At 44.3% G+C, this 27,090-nt stretch overlaps 1 long non-coding RNA gene across 2 annotated transcripts in view; it reads left to right on the plus strand.

The window, feature by feature from the left end:
* Positions 1-2,897: 2,897 nt before the first annotated feature.
* Positions 2,898-27,090, plus strand: part of LOC110137868 (uncharacterized) — a 60,334-nt gene continuing 36,141 nt past the window's right edge. The window contains exons 1-2 of one of the 2 annotated variants that reach the window (XR_011490698.1): positions 2,898-3,023; positions 3,474-3,637. This is a non-coding gene — a long non-coding RNA (uncharacterized lncRNA). Of the gene's footprint in view, positions 3,024-3,473; positions 3,638-26,506; positions 26,573-27,090 lie in introns of those variants that run through there. The other variant, XR_011490699.1, reaches the window with a different exon arrangement.

Here is a 27,090-nt window from a genome sequence, read left to right on the forward strand (position 1 = left end):
GGAGGGAGCCAGGTGATGGAGTGGAGGCATTCAAGGTCAAGGGAATGGTCTATGTAAAGATTGAAGGGCAGGAAGGGGCACAATGTATGAGGGCCCAGAACAGGACCAGCATGGGCTGGACAAGGGAAGCTGACAGATGAGGCCAGGAGAAATCAACAGCCACTCTAGAACTGAAATCCAGGGCTCCTGGCTCCTATGTGGAATATAATAAATGACAGAAGGGAAAAATGCAAACATATCTAAAATATGGACCCTGCCAGTATAAGAGATGGGAAAGTTTATTTTGAAGGTCTTTTCACCTCCCCCTTCAGGATTGAAGGTATTGATGAGTACACAGAGTTACAAGGGAAAATTAGGGCAGTTGACATTGAAGGTCTCTGGGTATTCCCGAGGCAGTTTGATTCTGGAGACTGGCCCTCTCTGGCCTGAGCAGGTGAAGTCTACAGGGAACACTTGCTCCAACTTAGTGCCACTGCTCAAAGCAGCCGTGACTACACTAGAGAGAAGCTGTGACATCCTGGCCACAACACCTAATAACCTTGAAAGTTACCTGGATGAACAGACTGCCACGCTGGGATCAGTGCTTCTCACTGTGTAACAGAGCTGGGACTAGAGTAAGGCAAGCAAGGCACTCACCCTGGGTGTGAAATTTAAGGTAATGTCAAAAAAAAAAAAGCCATCATGGAGATAAATAATATTTTAATGCAGTATTTCAAAAATCAAAATGAATACCAAGGACCCACAGTGAAAAAATTTCAAAAGTTTAAGTAAAGACCAGATCCAACCCTACTCATGTACAACTCAGCCTCATTTGACTCACCATAATCCTGGCCCTGGTTCAATAAAACTTTATTTACAAAATCTGGCGGGCAGTCTACAGGACATAGTTTGTCAGTTTCATTTTGTTAAAATATCACATTAAACTATTATTTGCTTATCAGGTTTTTGGTGTCCCTTAAATTTTGTGTTTAAGATCAGTGCCTCCCTCTTCGATGGACGTGAAATTGAGCGAACTCCAGGAGATAGTGGAAGACAGAGGAACCTGGTGTGCTATAGTCCATGGGGACACAAAGAGTCAGACGTGACTTAGAGACTGTACAGGAATGGCAGTTTCTCATTGCCTGTGGTGTGAGCTCAGGCAAATGACTTCCAGCTCTGATCCTAGATGTCTTCTTATGTAACTCATGCAGTAATGCTGGTCCCCACCTCCAGAGCTGTAGTAAGGGTTACCCTCATAAAAGACATTTGCGCACTTACTAGCACTCGATTAATAGTGATTGCTTGTGTGGCTATAGTAAATATTCTGTTTATTGATGTTGCTTTTATAAGAGTTCTCTCCAACGAGAACCAATTCTGGGCCCTCAGGGGACTTCAGAGGACCTGGCATTCTCTATGGAGGGGGCAACTTTCTCACTTAAGAACAAGCCTCCTTTGGGTAACGGGGGCAACTTGGAGCTGCCTGCAAAGAAACTGTTCAGCCAAGACCAGAACCAGGTGCCTCGTGGGCTCCCAGAGTTCAAAACCCCATCATGGGGTGGCCCAGACTCTTGCTATGAATTTGAACTTGCCTTGCAAAACTGAAGTGTTTCAGGACCCAGGCACACAGTGTTGTAAAAAGGGGCAATTAAACCTATAAAACCAAGGTTTACAGGGGAATTTATAGTGTCGGAGGCTTTTTATAGCTTTTTAGATTAGTTTAAATAGAGGAAAAACGAACAGAGGAAAGAAAAAGAGAGGACTTGAAATTTGAGGAGACTTAAAAGTTCAGAAAGAAGCTTTTAGGAAGCACAGAGGGGTCATAATCAGAGGCACATTTTTCCATCTTGCTGTCTCTTGAAAATTGGAGCAAAAAAAAAAAAAATCAAGAATAGCTATCTCCTATCCCTCCTTTTTTGCCTTGCCTTGTCTGTTCGAGAAGACCTGCAGGAGCTGGGGAAAGTCCTGAAGAGGGACTGGGGAATGAATGTAGGATTTTGAGAACATCAGTAGGTCCCATGGTGACTTCTCTAGACCCTGGGAGGAAACTAGCTTCACTCCATCAGGCAGGTCTATGCAGTAAGGAGTCGATGTGCAGCCATGGGAGTTTGTCACAGGAGATGAGAAACATCCTCATGAGCCATAAGGTGACACTGGTCCTCAACCAAGATATTACACAAAATAAGCATGGTGCACAAATATAGATATAGTATGCTGTACAATGGAAAAATACACACACAGGCAAGATTATAATGTTTTCAAATTTATCAAATTTTTAGAAAGGACATGCAAGCTGCTGTAACAATATATGACTCCAGAAAGAAATGTGTGTGTGAAGACACAGAGGAAAGAAGACTCACTTTCCCCCCGTTTTCTAAACTCTAACTTCCATTCTGTGATCATGCGGAACTTACTCAAAACTCGGGTTAATATTTTCAAAAATATTTAAGCTCCCTGGTGGTGATCTGTACTGTAGTTTTGAAAGATGTCACCATTGAGGAAAACCAGGTGACGTGTACACAGGCTTTTTCTGTCTTATTTCTCCCAACCATATGTGACTCCACAATTACATCAAAATAAAAGGCTTCCCTGGTGCCTCAGAGGTAAAGAATCCACCTGCAATGCAGGAATCACCGGCAAGAGACACAGGTTCGATCCCTGGGTTGGGAAGATACCCTGGAGAAGGGAATGGCACCCCACTCCAGTATTCTTGCCTGGCAAATCCCATGGACAGACGAACCTGGTAGGCTGTAGTCTGTGGGGTTACAAAGAGTCAGACACAACTTTGGGACTAAACAAACAAACAAAAATTAAACTCACTTTCTCAAGAGACTTCCCTGCTTCCTCTGCTGCCCAGCTTAGTCCTACCCGAAAGGGACCTCCTCTGACCCGGCATATGAGTTATTTACGCCCTGTACCAGTCATAACCGTTGGTAGGCAATGTTGTTGTTGTTTAGTTGCTAAGTTGTGTGCTAAGTGGTGTCTGACTCCCCGCACACGAACTGTAGCCCTCCAGACTCCTCTGTTAAGTCCATAGGATTTCCCAGGTAAGAACACTGAAATGGGTTATTTCCTTCTCCAGGGGATCGTCCTGACCCAGGGATCTGAAACCACTTCTCCTGCATTAGCAGGCAGATTCTTTACCACTCAGCCACCAGGGAAGCTGTTGGTAGCCTATACTGGTTGTTAAATATTTTGAATATCACATCCAGATATTTACACTCTTATGGTAACCTAGACTTCTCTTTCAAAAGCACTTGTCAAAATTCAATTACATAGTTGAAAAAGTTTTCAAATTACAAACTCCAGGAGCGTTTCCCAGGAAAGAATATTGGAACAGGTTGCCATTTGCTTTCCGAAGAGATCTTCCCCACCCAAGAATTGAAACACCCCCCCAAGCCCCACCCACACTGCAGGCAGATTCTTTACCACTGAGCCAGGGAGGCCATTTTAACAACAGATATTTGAGCTCATTCAATTGGTTTGATTTGACCTAGGTAGTATGCAGCACTCCTATTGGACGTTTTTAGATTACCATTCAGTATGGAGCATTCCTATTGGACCCTTCTGATCACAATTCAGTATGCAGCATTCCTGTTGGCCACTCTGACAGATGCTTACGCCGGTGCTTCCAACCAGCGTTTCCACAATGGCTTCCCAGGTAAGTTCTCATTTCTTTTTCTTTCTTTCCGTTACTTAGAATGCCGATTTACCATATTTGCGTCTTTTATCTTTAGATAGAGGGCTTTCTTTGGCTGGAATCTGTCATAGAGAAGATATGTGAGAGGAAGTAAAGGTCATGTTTAAACTCAGGTTCCTGGGCCCGTTCTAGCACTCTTGCTAAGTGTGGTCTCAGAAAAGTAACTGACCTTTTTTGTGTTTTCTGGCGTTCTCACCAGTAAAATTGGCTAATAACAGTACCTGCGTCATAGGGCTTTTGTGAGCGTTAACCGAGTTAATACACATCAAGAGCTTGGAACCACAGCCAGATATACGTTAAGCATTTAACAAATGTTAGCTAAAAGCGTTTGGAGAGTCTTTATGAGATGGTATCTGGTTGATTTTCTTCCCAAAGCTGATTTAACTCAGTTTGAATTTTTGGTTCTGCCACAAAAGTCAAATTCAGTTCTCTTGGTGAGAAGCTTAAAGACTGCTATTTCCTGTCCTAATTATAGGCTTCTGCTGATGTCACCCTTGTTTTCCATTAAACATACTCAAGAATGTCTGGGTTGATTATTTCTTTGGCCAGGTCCTTAAAAATTATTGAATATTTGTTGAGTTCCAGGAATTCTACTAAATGCTTAAATACGTTATTTTATTTCATAATGTTTAATCATAATTCTGATTCTGAAATAATCATTTTTTAAAATGTATCAAGCAGCAGTTATTGTGGTAAGTATCTTAGCTCATTTCACCCTTGGAAAGGCCCATAAAGTAGATGTTATTATCTGTATGAGATTGATTAACTTTTTCTAGATTATAGAGGTAGTCACTGATACAACAGTGATTTGAACACAGATTTGGCTGAGGCCAGAACTTGTAGTGTATTTCCAGACTTCCCCCCTTTGCTGTGCTTACACAGTCTTAATTTTTAAAAAAGTAAATAATTATCGTGTGCTACAGTAATACATAAATATCATACTTAAAAGTTATCTATGATTTTTTGGGTCGTGGGAAGTTTGACAAGCACAGTTTTGGCAGATTATACCTAGAATGTGTATGTGTGCCTTTGTGTGTGTCTTTGTGTGTCTGTGTGTCTGTCTTTTTCTCACATGTATGATATTTCTGTGTGTGTGTGTTTTTTTTAATTGAAAGTTAGTTGCTGAGAGTTACAGGTACATGTCCACTTTAGGCGAATTTCTTTAAAAACTATCCATATTTTTGGAAAATTAAAATTTTAAGTAAGGGCTTTGTGAAAGTTGCTCAGTCCTGTCTTGACTCTTTGGGACCCTGTGGACTATAGAGTCCATGAAATTCTTCAGGCCAGAATACTGGAGCTGGTAGCTATTCCCTTCTCAAGGAGATCTTCCCATCCCAGAGATTGAACCCAGGTCTCCTGCATTGCAGGCAGATTCTTTACCAGCTGAACCACTACATTAAAAGAACATGTGTCACTCTTTTTTTGGAAAAATTTTTTTTTAATTCCTTTATTTGGGGGCTGTGCTAGGTCTTATTGCAGCTCAGGCTTTTCTCTAGTTGTGGCAAGCAGCAGTTGCTGTCTCGTTGCGATGTGCAGGCCTCTCATTGCTGTGGCTTGCTTTGTTGCACAGCACGGTCTGTCGGGCACAAGCTTAATAGTTGTGGCACACAGGCTTAGTTGCTCCCTGGCATGTGGGATATTCTCAACCCAGGGATAGAACCCATGTTTCCTGCATTGGCAGGCAGGTTCTTTACCACTGAGATACCTGGGAAGCCCCATTTCTTTGGAAATTTAAATGAAAATTTAAGTAGAGGATGTAGACATTAGAAACTATAGTGAAAAAATACATAGCACTCATTCTTTGTAAATTAGATAAAAATTTAAGTAGAGGGTTTAGCTAACTTTTTAAATTACAGTTATTCTCGTGGGGGAAAATGATTTTGTTTTTATGTTAAATCATCATCATGTCATTTCACATCCCCCACATGCGTTTGATTTTCACACTTGGATTCTCTCATATTGGGTGCATCATCTATACATCTTAGTAAAGAGATGCATTAGGGGGTGGGGCTCATTGCATGTTTTTGATATCCAGATATCCTCCAGGGCTCTTCAGTTGCTATGGAATAAAGTTCGGAATATATACCCTGGTAATTCAGGCTAGCCAATACACAAGATGATTTTTCTTCTTTGTGGTTTCTAATAGCCTTCCCTTCATCCTGCACCACTTTTTTCTGGGCAGGAAACCCAAAGGGACAGCAATCAGGAAGAGGATTCCATCCTTGCCTTCTCCCTTTCAATGGAAGTGGATAATTCAATCAGTCCACAGACGTAAGGCCTCAGAGGCCAGCAAGGAAAGGCAGTCCTTAAGCCAAGTCGATTCAGTGTTCATTGCTCTCTCTCTCTCTTCTTCTCTTCTTTCTTTCCTTCTAAGCTAAATCTAAAGGAAGACAAATCAATCCACACTGAAAGGGAAAAAAAAAATCAGGCTTATTTTCACCAAAAGAAAATTTTGTTTTGTTTTTTTGGATCAGAAACACAGGACTTCCCAAATCAAGTTAAGTGAGTCCCAGATGTGGACTCATTTCAAATGAAAAACACACCCCCATCCTCTCAGGCAGAACTCTGCTTGAGGAAACTGGTGATTGCAATGCCTGACACAAGAGAATTTCTCCAGAGAGTTTGTCCCAGCCTGTGGAGAGGAAGAGGAATGGGGAAGATGAAGGGCTGGCGTGCTTCTCCTCCCCTTGGGGAGAAGAGAGACGGGATTCAGGTTAATGAGGTTGGAGGGTCGATGTGAACCAATCAGAGGAGTGGAAAGCATCTTTGAATAGTGCCGAGGATGGCGAGAAAGGAAGCGGCCACATGCTGAAGGCTGGCTTTATTAATGAGAAGGCACTGAATCCATATCACACAGCCTGGACATGTACTGCCCGAAACAAACAAAACCCAATGAGAAATGACAGTGATGCTCACACTTGTGGGCATTCTGGAGAATTCTTTTTCCACGGGAGATGGTAGATGGCAGCTGGAATGCCAGGGAATGACGTGATGTGCAAATTAATATATCTCTTTTAAAGGCCAAGAGGAGAAGAGGGCCTTCTGACAGCCTTTGATTCGACCATTAATTTTCAAAGACTGATCGAGACACTGACATGTCACATGGACCTGCTTCTAGTGTTAGACCAAAAGAAGAATGTTGAACCGTGTAACCGAAGACATCTCTTGGTGAAAGATTCTCCTTTTAACAACTGTAATTCGCATTTTCATCAATGTCATGCTGTGCATAGATGAAAACAGTCATTTAAATGTGTTTCTTCTGTCTTCTCCTAATAAGCTTGATTTTACATTTCTTGCCATCTGGTTTGTTGAACAGAAATATGGAAGTACTTTTACTCTCTATATGCTTCTTACGGGGTTTAATCTAAGATGTGGCCTTTTCCTTTTTACTGAACTGGACTCTAACCCAGATTTTTCCCCCTAGACAGTCTCTTTGGCCATTTTGGCAGGGCTCTTGCCCTTCCTTAAGCCAAACCATTTAACCCAGTGTAATTACTTTATGATGAGCATCTCAGTCATTTCTTCCAGAGCACATGCAGCATCCTACCTCGCCATGCATCCCCACAGCATCTCAGCAGAGTTTATTAAACTCACTTGAGCCGGATGAGTTCACATAGCTCTCCAATAATTATATTTCTCAAATTGGTCCCATAATAGCAATAATTGCAAGCATGCATTGTATGCCAGTACTCTGCTTAGAGCTTTAAATACACTTGCCCACTGAAGCCTAATCGCAACTCCATGAAGTTAAGATTGAGTTCATTTTACAGAAAAGGAAACCAAGACTCCGTGAACAGAAGAGCTGGGATTCAAACTGTGGGTCTAGTGCTAGACTCCAACAGAACACAGATACCTGGGAGGGAGTATGTGTGAACTGCAGGGAAGGTTACAAAGGGCTTTGTCATAGTCAGTACCAGGTCTGTTATGAAGTTGCCTGACCATGGTCTTGGATGGAGGCACAGGACAACAAAACATGAGTGAGCATGGGGCAAGGGGCACCTGAGGACATGGGCAAAGGACTGGAGCTCTGATATTTCTAATGAATACAATCCAGTGTCCAAATTATACAGCTTTATCGTGTCTGAGATATGAACCTGTATTAATTTCCTGTGACTGCTGTAACAAATAACCACAAATTTGGTGGCTTTAATTTAAACTAACAGAAATTTATTCTCTCTTAGTTTGGAGGCCAGAAGTCCAAAATCACGGTGTCAGCAGGGCTGGATTCCCTCCAAAGGCTCTAGAGGAGAAGGCTTGCTGGCCTCCTCCAGCTCCTGGTGGCTGCTGGCTTCCTTGGCTCATGGCTATGTAACCCTAACCTCTGCCTCCATCTTCCTCTGTGTCTGTGTCTTCATCTTCTTCTCATCCTTCTCTTCTAAGGACACTTGTCCTTGAGGTTAGGGTCCACCTGGGTAATCCAGGATGAATCCACCTTGAGATATTTTTTTAAATTTTCTTTTCTTTAAAAACATTTATTATTTTATATTTTATTTTTTGGCCATGCCGCATGGCATGCAGGACCTTAGTTGCCTAACCAGGGACTGAACCCACTCCCTTGCAGTGGAAGTGTAGGATCTTAACCACTGCACCACCAGCAAAGTCCACACCTTAAGATCTTGAACCTACTTACATTGGTGGTGGTGGTGGTTTAGTCGTTAAGTTGTGTCCAACTCTTAACGACCCCATGGACTGTAGCCTGCCAGACTCTTCCATCCATGGGATTCTCCAGACAGGAATATTGGAGTGGGTTGCCTTTTCCTTCTCTGGGGGATCTTCCCGACCCAGGAATTGAACCCTGATTTCCTGCACTGCAGGCAGATTCTTTACCAACTGAGCTACACGGAAGCCCTACTTACATTGGTAAAGACCCTTTCCCCCCTCTACCAACATCCACATCCTATCAGATCTGTCGTCAGTTCTCATTGCCTCATCTTAATCAAACCTCTCAGCATTTGTTCCAGTTGATCACTTTTTCCTTTCTTCATTTAGTTTCTGAATGTTTGCCCTTTCCTAGTTTTCTCTTTCTCTACCAGAAAAAGAGAAAAGACCCTTTTTTCTAAATAAAGCCACACTCACGGGTTGTGAGAGGGTTAGGATGTGGATGTATCTTTCTAGAGGTCCACCTTTCAACCTTCTAGTATCCATATAGCAAATACTAAAAAAATGGAATCGCTGAAACCTTAGGCAAGTAAAGAGGAATTCTGTTGAAAAGAAGGCAAAGACCATGGGTTAGAATTTATCCCCTCACCTTGGCAGTTGACCCCAGGCCTAAAACCCTGGGGGCTTCATAAATAGCTGCCTTTTGAGGGCCAGGGCAGCCCAACAGAAATGGCAGAAGCTTCAGCAAGCCCTGGTTTAAATACAGACTTTGCCATTTTCTAGTTCAGGTTTCATGTAAACCATTTTGCTTCTTTGAGTTTCAGTGCTCTGCAGAATGGGACTGATCCTAATGCTTGCCTGGCGAGGTGAATGAGGGGAGTAGAAAAGTGTGAGTTCTGTTAGTCACAGTCGTTCCTACATTCATTCATGTGTATTTAGGGGGCAGGTATTTTTTTCTAATTTATTCCACAGGGCTTTTTTGAGCACCTGCCATGTTCTAGCCATTACCCAAGATGATGGGAATATAGCCATGAAGACCACCCATTTCTGCCTTGATGGTGTTTGCATTCTCGTGAGATAGAATGAACAAAGACTATATATATATATATATATATATAAAAACACATGAATTTTTTGAAAGATAGACCAGAGAGTGATGAGGATTAGAAAGAAAAATTTTCAAATGTGATGCATGGGATGGGGATGGGGTGGGAGGTGGTTGCAAAGAGAAATCAGTTGAGACAGAGTGATCAGGAAGGCCTTCTACAAGGTGATGGCAGTTAGCCTGCATGATGAGAAGAAGCATATCAAAGAGGAGAGGAAATGGTGTTCTTCACAGTTGGACCCCCCAAGTACAGAGGCCTGGTGGCCTTGATGATGGATGCATTGAATTAAGACCTTGTCTAATACTGTCTTTTTAGTAGTAGTGATTATTAAAGCAATAGCCTCTCCTCCCAATGTGGTGGTCATTCACAAATTTGTTCACCAAATATATCTGAATCTCTGCATTTCCTGGCCCCCCAGTATCTGAGTGGGGCATAAGAAGGGGAGAAGAGATGTGTCACTTCTGGACAGGAGATTTGATTAACTGTTTGGCACCCTCCAGAGCTCTCTGACTTTAGGAGGGAGATTGACAATTTTGAAGATGATGGGTAATTCATTATCCTACCATAAGTGGCTACAATAAGTGGAGCCAAGGTGGCTTGGGTCCTGCTGATCCAAGATCCGTATGTCAAGTGAGTGAAAGTAGTGTGTGAGAATAATCTCTAGTTGTTTTCAGTCACTGAGATTCTGAGGTTGTTTGTTACTGCAACATAATCTAACCTACAAGTCACTGCAGATGGTGACTGCAGCCATGAAATTAAAAGACACTTGCTCCTTGGAAGAAAAGTAGTGACCAACCTAGACATCATATTAAAAAGCAGAGATATTACTTTGCCAACAAAGTTCCGTCTAGTCAAAGCTATGGTTTTTCCAGTAGTCATGTATGGATGTGAGAGTTGGACCATAAAGAAGGCTGAGCGCCAAAGAATTGATGCTTTTGAACTGTAGTGCTGGAGAAGACTCTTGAGAGTCCTTTGCACCGCAGGGAGATCAAACCAGTCAATCCTAAAGGAAATCAATTGTGAATATTCATTGGAAGGACTGATGATGAAGGTGTAGCTCCAATACTTTGGCCACCTCATGTGAAGAGCTGACTCATAGGAAAAGACCCTGATGCTGGGAAAGACTGAAAGCAGGAGGAGAAGGGGATGACAGAGGACAAAATGGTTGGATGGCATCACCAACTTGATGGACATGAGATTTTGCAAGCTCTGGGAGATGGTGAAGGACAGGGAAGCCTGCAGACTGCGGTGCATGGAGTCACAGAGTCAGACACGACTGAGGAGCAGCAACCACAACAACGCTGACTGATGTACTCTCTTGCTGAGTACAACCTTACATCTTCCCACCGTAGTCCCTCTACCCCTACTGGGTGGGAACACAACACTTGGCTCAACCCCAAGCTGCTGACTGCACAGAAAGGTTCTCACACCTCTTTCACATGGGGCTGCGGGGAACCCAGAGGAGTTGTATGGGCAGCAGCAGCTCAAAGGAAACAGGAGGTTCCCAGGAGAAGCAGCTGCCTGCCTTAGCTTCCACTAGCTGGACATCCGCTCACCAGAGGCGTGGGCTCTGCAGTTCCTCCTATAGACTCACACTCCCTCCACCAACTTCATGAATCCCCTGGACACGCCCTTCACAGGCTTAGGCAATCCCACTGTTGCCAACAAGCCTGAGCACTGCAGCCCGCCCGTCTTATCCCTGGACTGTGCAAGGCACCTCCAGGGTATTAGCGTTATTTATCTCTGGGATGGGAGTAGATCATAAGGGCATCTGGTGATGGGAATGAAATGCCAGAGTGAGTTCAGAGCGGCGCTTTTCATCCTTCCAAACCAGACGTCTGCACGCCAAATGCTCCCAGGAGCCAGGCACCTAACCAAAATGAGTGAAGTGGGCCAGGTGGGGCCAGCAGCAACGTGGAGCATGTGTGCCTCTTCTAAGGGCCACCATAGCTTGGGTCAGTGCTGCCAGACTCCCCAGTTCTTAGATCTCTGAACTCATAGAAATAATCTGGTTACAAAGTGTTTGCCCTTCACTACTTCCCTTGTAGCTCCATTGGTAAAGAAACTGCCTGCAGTGCAGGAGACCTGAGTTTGACCCCTGGGCTGGGAAGATCACCCCTAGAGAAGGAAATGAGAACCCACTCCAGTATTCTTGCCTGGAGAATTCACTAACAGAGGAGCCTGGCAGGCTACATACAGTCCAGGGGGTTGCATGAGTTGGACACGGCTTAGCAACTCCACCACCACCACCAAGAACTGCGTCAACTCTGTGGTTCTCACTGGTGCCATTTGCCAAATATTTCTGGAGGTGACCCTGCCCAGGAACAAGATGGATGTGACCTTGAAGTTGGGCACGGTCTTGTGACTCATTGTGGCCAGTGAAATGTCCCATCACTGCCAGGTGGAAACTATAAAAACCAATGCAGCATCCCCTCCAGAATCTTCTCATTGCCTCAGTTACAATGGGAGCACTTGAAGTGATAAGAACTCTGCCTCAATTCTTGAGATACTGTAATAAACCAGCAAAGGAACCACCACTGACCCCACCACCGGCAGAAACACAGTGAACATGTTAGAAGAGCAAAAAGTAAATGTTATTTATGCTCCTAAAATGTGAGGGCTATTTGTTGCTGCAGTAACTTATGTTACTGTAATGATGCACTTAACGTGACTGATGCAAACGGATAACACAAAACAAGTCTGTGGCCGTTTCTCTGATTTGCAATTTTGGATGAATTGCTTTTCTCCTCTTTTTCTCTTTCCTTGCTTCAAATGTTTCCTTCTTTCATAATCTCTCTTCATTTGGCTCATCCAGCAAACATTTATGGAGACTTCTATAAGGGAAAATTGCTCTAACATACCATAGTAACAACAGCAATAAAACCATAATTGTGAGATAGTGGAGGTTGTCCTCAAAGAACTAGCCCAACCAGAGAAGCCCAACCTTTCTGGTCCACCAGGCAGAGGCAACGCAGAGCTCAAAGTAGACAGGCTGCAGAGGGTCTCCCAGCCCCGAACCCACTCTTCTAAACCCTGCCATGATTTCTTAGAGATTTCTTACAGATCAGAAGACTCTGATCTATAAGAAGCATACTAACTCTCAGGCCCCAAAATGACACCTTGTGACGTTTTGCATAACACAGCCTCCAGGCAAACCGGTTTCCTTTGGAATCAGGCTAACTTGATTTTATTCCCTGCTTAGCTGCTTATTCAATGTGGGACTTTACTCCTCAAGTTTCAGTTGAATAGGGTCAAGGGCGCCTCCAGTTTGGCAGAATGGTAATGAAGATCATGCAAAACATAGAGCAAGCCCCCAGGGGAGCAGCCCATAGTTGGTGCTTACTTAATGGCAGCTTTTGGGGAGACAGAGATATGGACAAAGTGAAGCAAAAGGGATATTTGGCGTAGCTTTAAATTAGAAGTTACAACTCTGTGGATAGGAAAAGTTAAGCGTCTGGGTTCTGGAGTGTGGCTGCCTGTGTTAGAATCCTCTATGCAACTGTGAGGGATACTTCACCTCTCTGGGTCTCGGTTTTCTCATCTGTGAAATAGGAATGATAACAATAACGTTTGATTTCCTAGGGTTGCTGTGCCAAGTGCCAGGCACGTAATAAAGATAAACGACACATGAGGCCTTTACGTTCTTATTATGTAAAAAGGTGACAGTAGCATATCAAGTCCAGGTTGAAGAGTGGCCAGTGTGGTCCTGGGTGAAACCTCACTTCCCCAGGCTTCTGCAAAGAAGCCTCCTCCAGGTTGGCCCTCTGGAACTCACCTTTTGAAACAAGCACTTTACAGTGTCCCACAAGGCTTCATTGTTTTCCCCTCAGCAGGGAGCCCGTGTTCCTTCTGCACGCGTGCACTCGACTTTGAAACACTTGGTTGCAGTCCCGCTCGCAGGCTTTTCTTCCCTGGGACAGCATGGCAAGACTGCCTGGGAAACCCGATCTCCCCAACCCTCAGTTCTAATCGTGTTGTTTCTTAGATTCAGGCTCCCCTATAAATCATTTTTAATGACACTTTGAGAAGAAAGACGTCGCAAAGCAAATCTTACACGACGTTCTCATCACCAGCGGCATTTAATATCCTAAATCATATGCTTTATGGCGTTGCATCGCGGGCCTCAGGCAGAATGAAGGCAGTCTATTATTTTTTGCTTCTGGTGCACCTCTTGTGTGCCTGAGGGTCACTCACTTTAGGGAATGCCTGGCGGTTATGCTTGGGGGATTTGTTTTGGGGGAAGTTAGGATGGTCGCACGGTCCAGCAGGAATCTGGGGGGACTTTTTTACACAATGAGGTGGCCTGTGCGGTGGTATCCAGAGCTGGTAATATGAGAAAGTTATGAGAATATAAGCCAGGCCTGATCTGGGGTTCCTCGCCATTCACCTGAGGGGCCCCTTCCCTTCCAGGGAAGTCGATATGGTGAAAATCAAACCAAAGCGACAGCAAATAAAAACAGGCCCTACCCCGCCTCTCCCCAAACCCCAGCCAGACTGGGGAAGAAGTGGGAATGTCTATGCTCCAATTCACTTCCATTTGACAGATATTCATCTGGATGTTTCGATGTGCCTACAGTGTGCCTGGATGAGAACACACAGAGGTCAGTACCGTTCTCCTTAGTGCGCGTGTGAGTCACTCAGTCGTGTCTGACTCTTTGTGACCCCCTGGACCGTAGCCCACCATGGGATTTCCCAGGCAAGAATACTAGAGCGGGTAGTCATTCCTTCCTTTCGTGTGTGCACAGTCGCTCAGTCGTCTCCAACTCTTTGCCACCCCATGTAATGTAACTCAGCAGGCTCCTCTGCCCATGGGATTTTTCAGGCAAGAATACTAGAGTGGGTTGCCATTTCCTTCTCCAGCGATCTTCCTGACCCAGGGATCAAACCCGTGTCTCCTACATTGTTAGGTGTTATTATTCCATTCCTTCCTTAGTGTAACATGGTCTAATTCACCCATCAGCGTCGAAGCACCTACAGCCTACAGGGAGCTAGACCAGCTGCTGGCAGAATGGCTCCCAGGGGACCGTCTCAAGCTACAGCCTTTAGAGAGTCAAACAACACACACAAATCTGCAAGTGGCGAGATCAGAAGCTCCTGAATGCGCCTAGAACAGTGATACACCATTCATTTGTATGGTTAGCAAATGAATGGCTTGACCAAAGAACCAACAATAGAACAAAGTGCTCCGAATAACCCAAAAGTGCAAGACAAGTGTCTGCTTCCTTCCGATCCCTCCTTTCATTCCCAGACAGGTGCTGTAGGAAGGGGATCTGGCATAACATCTCGTCAAACTCATCCACCGTGAGGGGTCATTCACGTCTGCAAGGGAAATGTGTCTGTGTTTCACGATAAGATATGTGGAAGACTTGCCTTCCTCTCCCACCTCTCACTTCCCAGGAGTGAAACCACAGGAGGGACCTCTGTGTGCCTGGCACGTGTTCACTTGACCAAGAGGATGTGGCTTCCAGGAGGAAGGTGGCTTAATTCCTGGTCGCAGGATGTACTCTTCCCTCCTGCTCTGATGCTGTGACTCCTGAAAGAGGGGTCATAAGAATATGGACATTAGCTGGGCTTCTACTATGTGCAGACTCAGAACTCAGGCCTGTGCATGCATCGGCTCTGAGCAGTTCCTGTACCACAGTGGGGCTGGGAGCAGAAAATCAGGTGACAAGGGTAGTGTACTCAGCACAGTGCTGGAACCTACTAAATGCTTAGCAAAGGGCAGTTTCTTTGTCACAGCCTCAGTTACAAGTGAGGAAACACAGACTCGAAGAAGGGGAGAGAGGGAAGCAACAAAGAACGGAGGCTGGGGAGGTAATAGTATCCAGACATGTGAATTTCCTGATCAGGGTAAGGAGCTTAGCCTAACACTGGAGCTGGGTAATGTTGGGTAAGTTATTTCACCCCTCTGAGATTCCAGTAGCAACAATAATAATAGATTGAATCATATGAAATTGCCAGTTTTATACTTAAGCAATGTTTGAATGTCAGCAATTTCATAAGCTTCAATTGAATAAAAAAACATTCTCATAGTTCTCATGTGAAGTTCGAAAGATATGTAAAAGCAGAAGACAGCACCCAGTAAATGATGATCCCTCAATACATGGAAGTTAGTTTAGTTACCGTCTCCATGGCATTCTTGGAGAAAAGAAATGAGATTTATTCATATCAGCATCGGAAGCAAGGCCACTACCCTGTTTTCCACCCCTGGACAAGCCTGTGTTATGGGGGCCCCGTCTCCACCTCCAGGGGTTGGTGATATGGGATCAGCAATTTCCTCTGTCCAGCCACTTGGGTAAATGATTTACCAGCTGCCCTCAAAGCCCCCTTTCCACCACAGGGCAGAGCTCTCTAAGCCCAAGCACCCTCCTTTGAACCAGAACTCTGAAATTGTCGAGGGGAGCCCTCAGGGTTCTTTCTTTTCTTCTTGGGAGAGGGGGACCTGGGGGATGGCTCAGAGGGCAGGTGTGCATTACAGATCCGAGCATAATGAGGGGGAAAGAGGCCGTTTCCAGAAGTCTGTGTTAATTAGAACTTGGCTTCCCCGAGGCTGAGTGTCGCTCAGAAACATCTTATCTTCATGTTCATCATTATCAGTTTCATTGATGTATCAACAGCAGCAGCAGCAGCTTTATAATTTTTTCTCATCAGCTTCGGCTACTGATGCTTTTGTTCACTCCTCTCCTTCGTCCTCTTCCTCTTCTTCTTTTTCCTTCCCTTCCTCTTCCCCCCTTCCCCTCCTCTTCCTTCTTTTCTTCTTCTTTTCTATCAGACAAAGCCACTGTACTCGACTCCCTTCCACATTCTGTTGCCATCTTCCTTTTCTGTGTCCTCATTCTACTTGGAATTTCTCCTCTCCCCCACTTCCATCAAGATTCAGCAATACCCAGAGCTTCAGACCTTCCCTGGTTCTTCTGTCCCTTCACCCCTGCCACCCTTGCATCACAAAATCCTACCTACCCGGGATCCAGTGGACTTAGTGGCATCCCCTAGATTAGAATCAATTATGGACTAATTAGTAGACTTAAACCTCAAAACCTGCAGCTGGGCAAGAATGATTGTAGAGCATATTGAACCGTTGTTGGGCTCTTCAGCAGGTAAGGGGAAGAGTTGAACAACAGATCCAAATGGAACAGCAGGGAACCCCCTACTGTCCTCAGTGCTGTTCTAACAAAACCAAACCAGAGAATACCTCAGAACTTTGAGCATTTGCCTTGTTCATTCCCTTTAACCACCAGCTGCCAACACTCAACAGGGACTGGCTCCAGAAGTTCCATATATAATGTGGCCATAATTAACTGGGTCAGAATTAGCCCAGTGTGGGCAAATCAGAGTGTTTTTCCATGGAGCAGTGATGGTGATGTTGATGATTGTGTTAGTAATGATGATGGTGATGACAATAACAATGACGATGATGGTGATGGTGAGGAGGAAGAGACAAAAGAAGTGGTGATGGTGGTGGTGATGAGGTTGGTGATGATGACTGATACCACTTACTCTGTCAGCCACTTGGATGATTTACCTATATTACACCTTACAATCCTATCAGGTAAGGAGGTAAGGAAGTGATGAATCATAGTCTCATTATATAGATGAAGAAAGCAAGAAAATTTCCCAGATCACAGAATTGATAACTGGTGGAGCAGGGAAAGCCACTCAGCCCAGAAAGAATAATGGAAGCTAGTGTGAGAAACAGATCAAATTCTGTCCAGGGTCCCAGTTCTAGACCTTTCTTCACCCTACTTAAACCTCTGCCCTTGGGTTTTTTGAGACACCCCATTTCCATTTTTCTTAAGCTTCAGTTGAGTTCTGTAACTTTCAGTCAGACAAGTGCTTGTAAATAGAGTCACTGAACTTTGTCTCCAAATAGAGCATGTGGTGATTCTTTTAATGTGACTTTGAGCCAGGGCTGGGATTAAAGTGAAACAAATGAGACATCTAGGGCACACAGTTTACAAAGGCACTCACTCTCAGGGTCAGGCAGGTGAGGGGATCATTTGCACAGAGTGCAAATGAGTGAGTGCTCCTTAAATTCTGCGACCTAGGCTCCTCGCTTCCTTCACTATAAACTCAGTGCTGCTTAAACTCCCTCTCCTTTTCTGCCATGGCTTACCCAGGTATAAAATGAAGACATTAAACCCAGGATTACAAAGAGCCATATTAGGTGTGATATTCTGATTCTCTGGCAAATAAATGACATACTTGCTACAAATCTCACATCCCACATCTGTGGCAGACATCACTAATCAATAATGGCTTCTTGAAGAGCCTGGACATGTCCTCAGAATCCAACTCCACCTAGAGCCTTGAGGATCTACTGGTAAATATTTACAATTGGAAAATAAGAGGAAACTTCTCAAGGACACAAATAGGGTTTTACGTCTCTCTCTCTCTCTCTCTCTCTCTCTCTCTCTCTCCTGCACCTGAAATGGTACCTGATGCAGATGAAACACTGCATATATTTCCAATTCATATGTAAATTCAACTGAAGCTTGAACAAGAACATGCATGGAGAACTACCTACACAGGCAACAGTTACTTCTTATACGAATACTCACACAGATAAGGATTTGCATGCACACACACAGAGACACATATGCACACACTTTAATGTACAATGTTTCACAGCCCATGTGTTCAGTGGGGCCAGATTAGGCTCCAAACAATGTAAGGATCATGTTCTGTCCAGCTCTCATAAACTTCAAAATAATCATTTAAAATCAAAGTGAGTCTGAAAATCTAAGTAGTTCTGGGATTTGTCACCATAATTCCCTTAACTTTTTTCAATATCAAATAGCGTTGTTGAAAAAGGAGAGAGGGATTTGGTGTCTGATTTGCTCATACTCAGACCTGCCTTGGCACTTGTAGGTGATCTTGTAGCACTGAAGACAGTCTCCTGTACACGTGAATGTGGATGTGTCCACACATGTTCACAGTTGCACCCTTAAACTTGCACCCATTCTCTATGCTTTGTTCACATACATATACATGAGCACACAAATTCTGAACATGTTTGCACATGTGTCCCCTTATGCATATGTATGTATGCATTTGGCAAGGCACATGTACTCACAATGCATAGGATGACATTTGTATCCACCTAAATGTACATGCAAGTTTCCCAGGTGGCTCACTGGTAAAGAATCCGCTTGCCACTGCAGGAGATGGAAGAGATGTGGGTTTGATCCCCAGGTCGGGAAGATCCCCAGGAGAAGGTAATGGTAACCCACTCCAGTATTTGTGCCTGAGGAATTCCATGGACAGAGAAGCCTGGCGGGCTACAGTCAGTCTGTGGAATCACAAAAGAGATGGACACGACTTAGCGACTAAACAACAACAAATGTACACACACAGGCACAGATACCCAAGCACGCCCTTTTAAGTCCCCACTTGAGTGTAGTTGTACACATACATACACATGCATGCACATTCACACACACACACACAGATGCCCATATTCTCAAGTGCACACACACATACCCATGTTCATACACACTGACACTGATACATGCAGACACACATTCTCCTACAATCACCCCCCACACACACACACACAATCTGCCTTCCCTCCAACAGAAGGCCCTCAAGGCTGCTGCTCTGTGGGCCTGTGCTGTCAGGGAGCCTGGTAAGAATCACTGGGGCAGCTCGACAGTGATAACAATTTCCAGAGCCAGCAGCAGAGAGCTTAATCCACAGTGAAAAGCTGACAGGGCCGGCGCCTCCGCGTGCCTCCTGCCAGCTCCTACTCACTCAGCCCAGCGTGGGGAGGTGGCAGACTCTCGGTGCCCTCCAGCCATGTCATCTCCTCTCTAATGATGCCAGCGTTTTGACAAAGCTGAGCAGCACAGCCGGTAGGTGTGAAGTTGGAATTAATTTTCTTTCAGAAGGTCAAGTGCATTAATGAGCTTTGGGCTGGCTGATATTGTTCTTTTCTTTTTGCAAGAGGAGAGAGAAGAAAAGGAGAGAGGGACACTTCACTGGAGCTGTTTTCTTCTTTCTCTTCTCCTCCCTTCAGGAGCCTTGGCCCCTTTTCCAAAGCCGGGTAAGGGGAGGCCTGTGGGCAGACGGATGGGCTCAGACTTGGCTCCTCCGGAACAGTAACTCCCCTGCTACACTAGGAAAGTCTCAGCCTCAGACCCGCCTTGAGGGGCAGGGGTAAGTAAGGAAGAATCACATGTACATCTCAGCCGTTAGGACATCTGAGTAGATACAAAGATAGTAAAAATAAATAGGTTTCATTGTATATGCCATTCCTGATTGATCAGTAGTGGCTGCCTGGAGCTGTGTGGGGAAAGCAGTGACCACTGGAGCCTCTTCGGGCTCATTGGGCAGGAGGGTCCTGATTGATTAGTGATGTCTGCCTTGGGCATCATATATGGTGTAGCAGCATAAACAGAGGTATTTAAAGAAAAAAATGCCAGAGCTATGAAAAAAAAAATACCTAGAATTTGGAGGTATTTAAAAAGCAGAGCTATAGATATAGATATATATAAAGAAATACCTAGAATTCAACAGATTAAGAATAAATAGGAAATTCATTAAACAGGTATATTTAAAACCTAAGTGGAATAAAGTCCACAAGAAAACTTAGGGAAGAAGCTACATGTAAATAGAAATTGTAAATTAAAATGCCTTTAGGTACCAGGAAGGTGACATAAAGATTCTTGTGACCCAGATGGGGCTTCTGCTAAGCTCTAGAGTATAATTCTCATTTAAAGGATTGCTACTGCGTTCAACCAGTTCTTGCCATGGAAGAACCTGGGTTGTGTATTAGCACAGCCACCGAAAAAAAATTTTTTGAGAGAAATTTAAAAAGTGAGTGATTTTTTAAGTGTGAAATTTTGTGATGTTTACTGTTTTCAACACTTTTTGTTAAAAAAATACTCTGAAAAAAAAATTATTCTGCAAGCTCCCAAATATTATGGATTTGTCTGGAAAGGGGCCAGTTTAGGCCTTTGGTTTTTTTTGTTGTTTGTTTTTTTAATTTTTTTTTTAAGATTTATTTTTGATGTGGACCATTATTAAAGTCTTTACTGGATTTGTTGTGATATTGTTTATGTTCTGGATTTTTGGACATGAGGCATGTGGGATCTTAGCTCCCAGACCAGGCATTGAACCCACACCATTGGAAGTGAAGTTTTAACCATTAGACCACCAGGGAAGTCCCTCAACCTCTTTTTAAAAGTTAAATGGGAGTATATGAGAAAGCTCTGGTAGGGTAATCAGTGTTGTCACTTACCTAGTTTCCCCTCCAGAATTCACACTTGCTAAGGGCAGAGAGGGTGTGTGTGTGTGTGTGTATGTGTGTGTGTGTGTGTGCAGACTCACTACTCTGCACCTGCGTGCTGACACACACTCATGCCCAATAACCACATATTAAATGAATAGATAAAAGGATCAAATCCAACCCTGACTTCTGTAGAGCCATTCAGGGTGTCCAGATGTTTCCCAGGTTTCTAATGACACTCACCATCTCTTCTTTAATTGTTGGAGATGAAGGGTGTTCTGCCTTCCATGATAGGGATTGATTCTGTCAAGATTCCAGTTTGGGTTCTAGCTCTTCCTAGCCGTGTGACTTTAGGCTAGTCATGTCACTTCTCTGAGCCCTAGTTTCCTCTCTTGTAACCTGGGACTAGTAATAGCATCTGCCTCACAAAGCTATTGTTGAAAAATCAGGGGAACCTGCAGTTTTTCTTGTAAACCGGGAAAATTTTGAGAGGGAAAGGTGGCATGATAAATAACTGCCCTGGGACTTTGAGTACAAGATATCCCAAGTCGCCAGGCTGTCTGGTCACTCCATGCCAACTAACCTCATCCACAGTGCCTGGCACATGGGGTTCCATGCTGTTAGGTGACATCATGAGAAAACCGCCGTCAAATTTCTGCTTTTCTCTCTCTTTCACTCTTCTGCGATGTGGAGTGACAGAAGGAGCTTGGCTTCAAGGTTCTTGATTCTGTCACCTCACCTTTAGTTAAGCACCTGCTCAGAGGAGATGGTAGCTGAGTCACACATGGAAGATTGGTAATGATTTTGCCAGGTGACATATATAAAGATAGAGAGAGGAAGCTTTCGGACATTGAAAAAAAAAAAAAAAGAACAGCTTAAACAAAAGTTTAGTGTCCAGCTCATGGGCTGTTGGGTATGGCCCAGCTGAAAGCAGATCATCAAGGACCACAGGTCCAAAAGGTTTGAGTCTGAGAAATCAGGCTCAGAAGATGGCATGCATGGGCTTTGAACACATTTTTTAATCTGTTACATTACCCATAAGAGACCTGCCAAAAGAGGACTGTGTATCAAGACACCAACATGAGAACAGCTAATTTTCCGGGAAGACTCTCAAAGTCCAGTGACCCAATGACCAGATCATATTTTAAAATGAGTCATAAAAATTCCTTTATTAAAAAAGAGAATAGGAGATAGTCACCACCACTCCCTTTTTTATTACCATTATTATAGAATGTCACCAGCCGAGAAGGCAAACGTTAGCAAAAACAAGCCTCTAAAGAAAAGAAAGCCTCCTTTCTAATCTGGGAAAAACTCAGTGGGATTTTAACTGAGATAAAGTTCCAGTCTCCCATCTCAGTGACCCTCCAGCAGTTGCTTTGCAAGCATGACATTTGCTCACATCCATCCTCCGCATTCCGTTCATCTGTTCTTGTCTCCCAAACAGGAGGACACTGACGGGGCAGATCCCCAGCTCAGTCATGATCAGAAACATCTGGGTGCTTCCCAAACCCTGCGCCTTCAGAGCAGGATGCCCCTGGGACCTATCTGACTTGCTTTCTTCGAGCTCAGAAAGACACCTGCCCAGGAATCTGAGATTGCCATTCTGGTAAATTGCACCTCTTCCAGAGGCTTTTTTAAAATTATGTTTGTTTAGCTGCATCAGACCCCAGTCACAGCATGCGCGATGTTTTTAGTAGTGGCATGTGGGATCTTTAGTTGCAGCATGCAAACTCTCAGTTGAGGCATGTGGGATCTAGTTCCCTGACCAGGGATAGAACCCAGGCCCCCTGCATTGGGAGTGTGGAGTCTTAACCACTGGACCCCCAGGGAAGCCCCCACACCTCTTCTAGAAAGACAGCTTCTTGCACCCTGCTTAGCCATGGCTCAAGCTCCCCCTTCTCTCCCTGAGAGTCGCAACCTGGAGTTCAGAAGAGCTTACGCTCTATTTCATTCCATTCATGGCTCACTGAGAGCAAGTATTTGATGAGCGTGTACTAAGTTCAGATTCTGTATTGCCAGAGTCCTATCTCTGTATTAGCCTGACACTGTCTAGGCACTGGGGATGCAGCAGTGAACATGGCAAATCCTTAACCAGGTGGAGTCGACATTCTCACACTAGGTCTACTTCTCTCATTTATCTGCTTGGTGAGTTCTTCCTGTAAGAACCAAAGATCCAGCTCAAAGACCTTGACTCACCACCCATCCAGTTCATTCCATGACCATTCTCCTTGGGGAAAAGCCAACCCCATTTTTCTTGACCCTTGCTTCCCTGGCCTCTTTCATACTTGCAACATTCTGCCTCCGAGTATTGTGAATAGCCAGTGTGCCTGCCTAGTCATTAAAATGGGTAACTTGCTACTGAGAGCAGGCTCTGGGGTCTGATGGCCTGGGTTTGAAGCCTCTTTCCTCTACTTCTGTCTGTGTAAACTTGGGTAATTGACCTAGTTCTCTATGTCTCCAGTTGTTCATCTGTAAAATAGGAACCATAGCCACACTAACTCCTAGGGTTGGTGTGAGAATTAAAGGAGACAGTTGATAAGTCATGCATTCAGCCCAATTCAGTGTGGGGCATAGTAAAGGCTCAAAAATGCCAGCTATTTTTTGCCTTTTATTGGTGTTGAGAAAATACTAATAGATTACTGTGACAGACACTTCTCTTATCACTGGTGTGCCTGTAGGCGTCTATACTTCCCAGCCTCTTTGCAATTAGGAAGAGTCATGTGATTAGTTGTGACCAAAGAAATATTAACAGAGGTAACATATGTTACTGCAAGGAAACTTCCCTAGATAATACTATATAGTTTATTTTGTCCTGCTGCGGAAACCAAAGAACTCCACATGGTGAACTTCCTTCAACTTGGACCCCTGAGTCACTGCATGGACAGGAAGTATGTGTGAGAAATGAATATTTGTTAATTTAAGACACACAGGTTAGGGACTTCCCTTGTGGTCCAGCGGTTAAGACTCCACGTTCCCAGTCCAGGGGGCACGGGTTTGATCCCTGCTTGGAGAACTAAGATTCCACATGATTCATGGGTAAAAAAGAAAAAGAAAAGATACAGATGTTAAGTGGTATGCTTAAATGGTATAAATTAAGTGGTATAAATCCAGAAGAACCTAGCGTGCTTTAACTAATACAAGTACCAGCTATACTCCAGGCTGTAAGTCAGGCCCAGCAGTCACAGTCTTGAGTCAGAGTCATATTCATGGACTTGAAGGAGCTTGCATTTTGGAGACTGCATATGCTTTTGCTCGAATGAATGAAGAGTGACCACAGATGCTTAAGACCCAACCTTGTGGCTGCCTTTATGCCAGATACTCATGAACCTGAAGGCAGACTTTCACTTCCATCCCAGCAGCCCGGTATATGCCTGTGGGCGCCTTTTGAAGTGAATGCCAGCCTCTTGGTGATTCTCTCCTTGGAGGAAACATCTTGCCTTCCTTCCAGGTGTACCCTAGGTGATGCATCACATGATCTTGCTCATCGGGTCCAGGGACAGTCACCAATAAGAGTCTTTCCTGGAAACTAATAACTAGTGAGAGGCAAGGATTGACAGTGGCAGCATGGTGGGGTAAAGGTCCATGAACCTCCCCCAGTGCAGACCCCAGAGCTGCCTTTTTCCCTTCCTTTCTGCATCTTTATTGTCCAGTATGCTGACATCCTGAGATACCTCCATGTCATCCTAACAAATGTCTTTTATTTTTCCTTAGCTAGCTGAAATTGACTTATGTAGTTTTTGACCAAAGGACCTTGAAAGTAAAAGTCAGTCAGTCGTGTCTGACTCTTTGCGACCTCATGGACTAGAGCCTGCCAGGCTCCTCTGTCCATGGAATTCTCCAGGCCAGGATACTGGAATAGGTAGCCTTTCCCTTCTCCAGGGGATCTTCCCAGCCCAGGGATCGACCCTGCACTGCAGGCGGACATTTTACCACCTGAGCCAGCAGGGAAGCCGAAAGGCCCTTGCCTGTGTGTAGCGTGGGCACATAGCAGGACTTCGATCCATGCAGAGTGACCGGAAGTGACATGGGAGAGGGAGGAGGAGAGGAGAGGGGAACAGGGAGGTGGAGAAGAAGAAAGAGAGGAGAGAGAGAAAAAGCTTGAAAACGCAAATGTCAAAAATGCTCCCCAGAAGATTCTGAAAAGCACCTCTAGTTAATGACCGTCGGAGGCTTCAGGATCTTAAAAACCCAGGTTCCAGTTTTTTTTTTTTTTTTTTAAATTTTTATTAGTTGGAGGCTAATTACTTTACATCATTACAGTAGTTTTTGTTATACATTGATATGAATTAGCCATGGATTTACATGTACTCCCCATCCCAGTCCCCCCTCCCACCTCCCTCTCCACCCGATCCCTCTGGGTCTTCCCAGTGCACCAGGCCCGAGCACTTGTCTCATGTACCCAACCTGAGCTGGTTATCCATTTCACCCTAGATAATATACATGTTTCAATGCTGTTCTCCTGAAACATCCCACCCTCGCCTTCTCCCAGAGTCCACAAGTCTGTTCCATACATCTGAGTCTCTTTTTCTGTTTTGCATATAGGGTTATCGTTACCATCTTTCTAAAGTCCATATATATGTGTTAGTATACTGTAATGGTCACTTCTGGGCATACACACCAGGTTCCAGTTTTGACATTACCCTTGCTTAGCTGTGTGACCTTAGGGTAAGGAGCTTCACTTCTCTGAACCTCTATTTTTCCATTTGGCAAATGAGTCCGTAAAGCCATTCTGTCTTATTCTGAAGATATTATAAGGGATGCCTGTGATGGTACCTACTGTGGGTCCTGGCATGTATTAACCACCAAGGAAAACATGAAATTTCTTCTCTCCTCTCATCAGGGAACAGTACTTTGTTTCCTCCTGTCCTGCCTCTGTCAACCTTAAGAAGTCCAGGAAAGGGACTTTCCTGGTGGTCCAGTGGTTAAGAATCAGCCTTCCAGTGCAAGGGATGCAAGTTCAATCCCTGGTCCAGAGCTAAGATCCCAATGCCATAGGGCAACTAAGCCTACGTGCCGCAACTAAGACTCAACACAGCCATATAAATACATATTTTTTAAAAAAAGCCCAGAAAAGGTAAGAGAGTTCCTTTTGGAAAGGTCTGTTTTTTGGCAGCCAAATTTGAATTTCTCAGCTATTATTTGGAGCTCGAAGTTCACACATCTGTGATGGATGAGCAGGGAACACTAACACCTCGTTAGTGTCTGAAACCACTGGTTGGAATTGGGAGGGAGGACAGCCCAAGGTCCAGCACCTTAACCATGGAAATAATACACGCTTCCCCAAAAATGAAGAAAGGTGGGTGGGGAAGGGAGCCGCACAAATCATTGCAAGGGGTTATTTGACCTGCTTGAAAATTTGAATTGCTTGGTAATGGCCAACCTGTTGGGTGGTATTTTATTAACACGAATAGATTTTTACAGGATATTTCTCACATTGCTTTCCGAGAGTCTCAGGAATTCATTAAATATTAAGAGGTAGCACTCTGGATTGTTCAGTTAAAGATGCCCTCTGATGAGGCTTCCCACAAGTTAGAGACCTGGAGGAAGCAGGCAGGCACAGAATAGATGTTTGCTGTCAGCCTTGGCAGAGGAGATAATAAAATAATAATAGCTGTGAATGTTTACTGGCTGCTTACTATGTGCCAGGCCCTAAGCTAAGCACTTGACATGTTGGGTTTTTTTTAAAACACTTTGTAAAGAAGGTATTATTAGCATCCCTGTTTTACAGATGGGGAAACTTAGGCATAGATTTCAAAGCTAGTGTGAAGGGGGAAGAAATGGAGACATATTAGCCAAGCTTTGAAGTTGGGTACATGAGGACTTTTCCAGATCTTCTTGCTAGCTCTGTGACCTCCAGAAAGTTACTAAGCTTTTCAGAGCCTCAACTGCTTCTTTTACAGACTGGAAAGTAGCCCCATGTTACAGACAAGGAAACAGAGACCAAGGTCACGGAGCTAATAAATGGTATGTCCAGAACTCATTCAGTGGTCTTGAGTTCAGTCCTGTTGTTTATTGGTACATGATGAACAACTCCAGAATTCAGTGGTTTAAAGCAGCCACCTCATTTTGCACACGATATTATAGGCAAGAATTTGGGAAAGTCAGCTGAGTGGTTCACCTATGATCCACGTGGAATTAGCTGGGGATCCACTTTCAAGATGCCTTTTTATACTCCCATGCACTTCACCTTCTCCATATAGCGTCTCATCCTCCAGATCCTCAGCATTTGGCTTGGGCTTCCTCACAACATGGTGGTGTAGAGTCACTGGACTCCTTACCAGGGTAGTTGGTTTGCCCCAAAATGAATGTTCCCAGAGACGAAAAGTGGAAGTGTCCTTTGAACCATAATCTGTTGGTCAAAGCAGTAACATACCACTACTCTCTCTGGATTCAAGGGGAATAGACATAAGCCCCCACCTCTCAATGGAAGGAATGTCAAAGAATTTGTATCCATTTTAATCTGTCTCATTGATATATAAGTG

This window comes from Odocoileus virginianus, chromosome 12, assembly GCF_023699985.2.
Source record: "Odocoileus virginianus isolate 20LAN1187 ecotype Illinois chromosome 12, Ovbor_1.2, whole genome shotgun sequence".
Taxonomy (NCBI): Eukaryota; Metazoa; Chordata; class Mammalia; order Artiodactyla; family Cervidae; genus Odocoileus; species Odocoileus virginianus.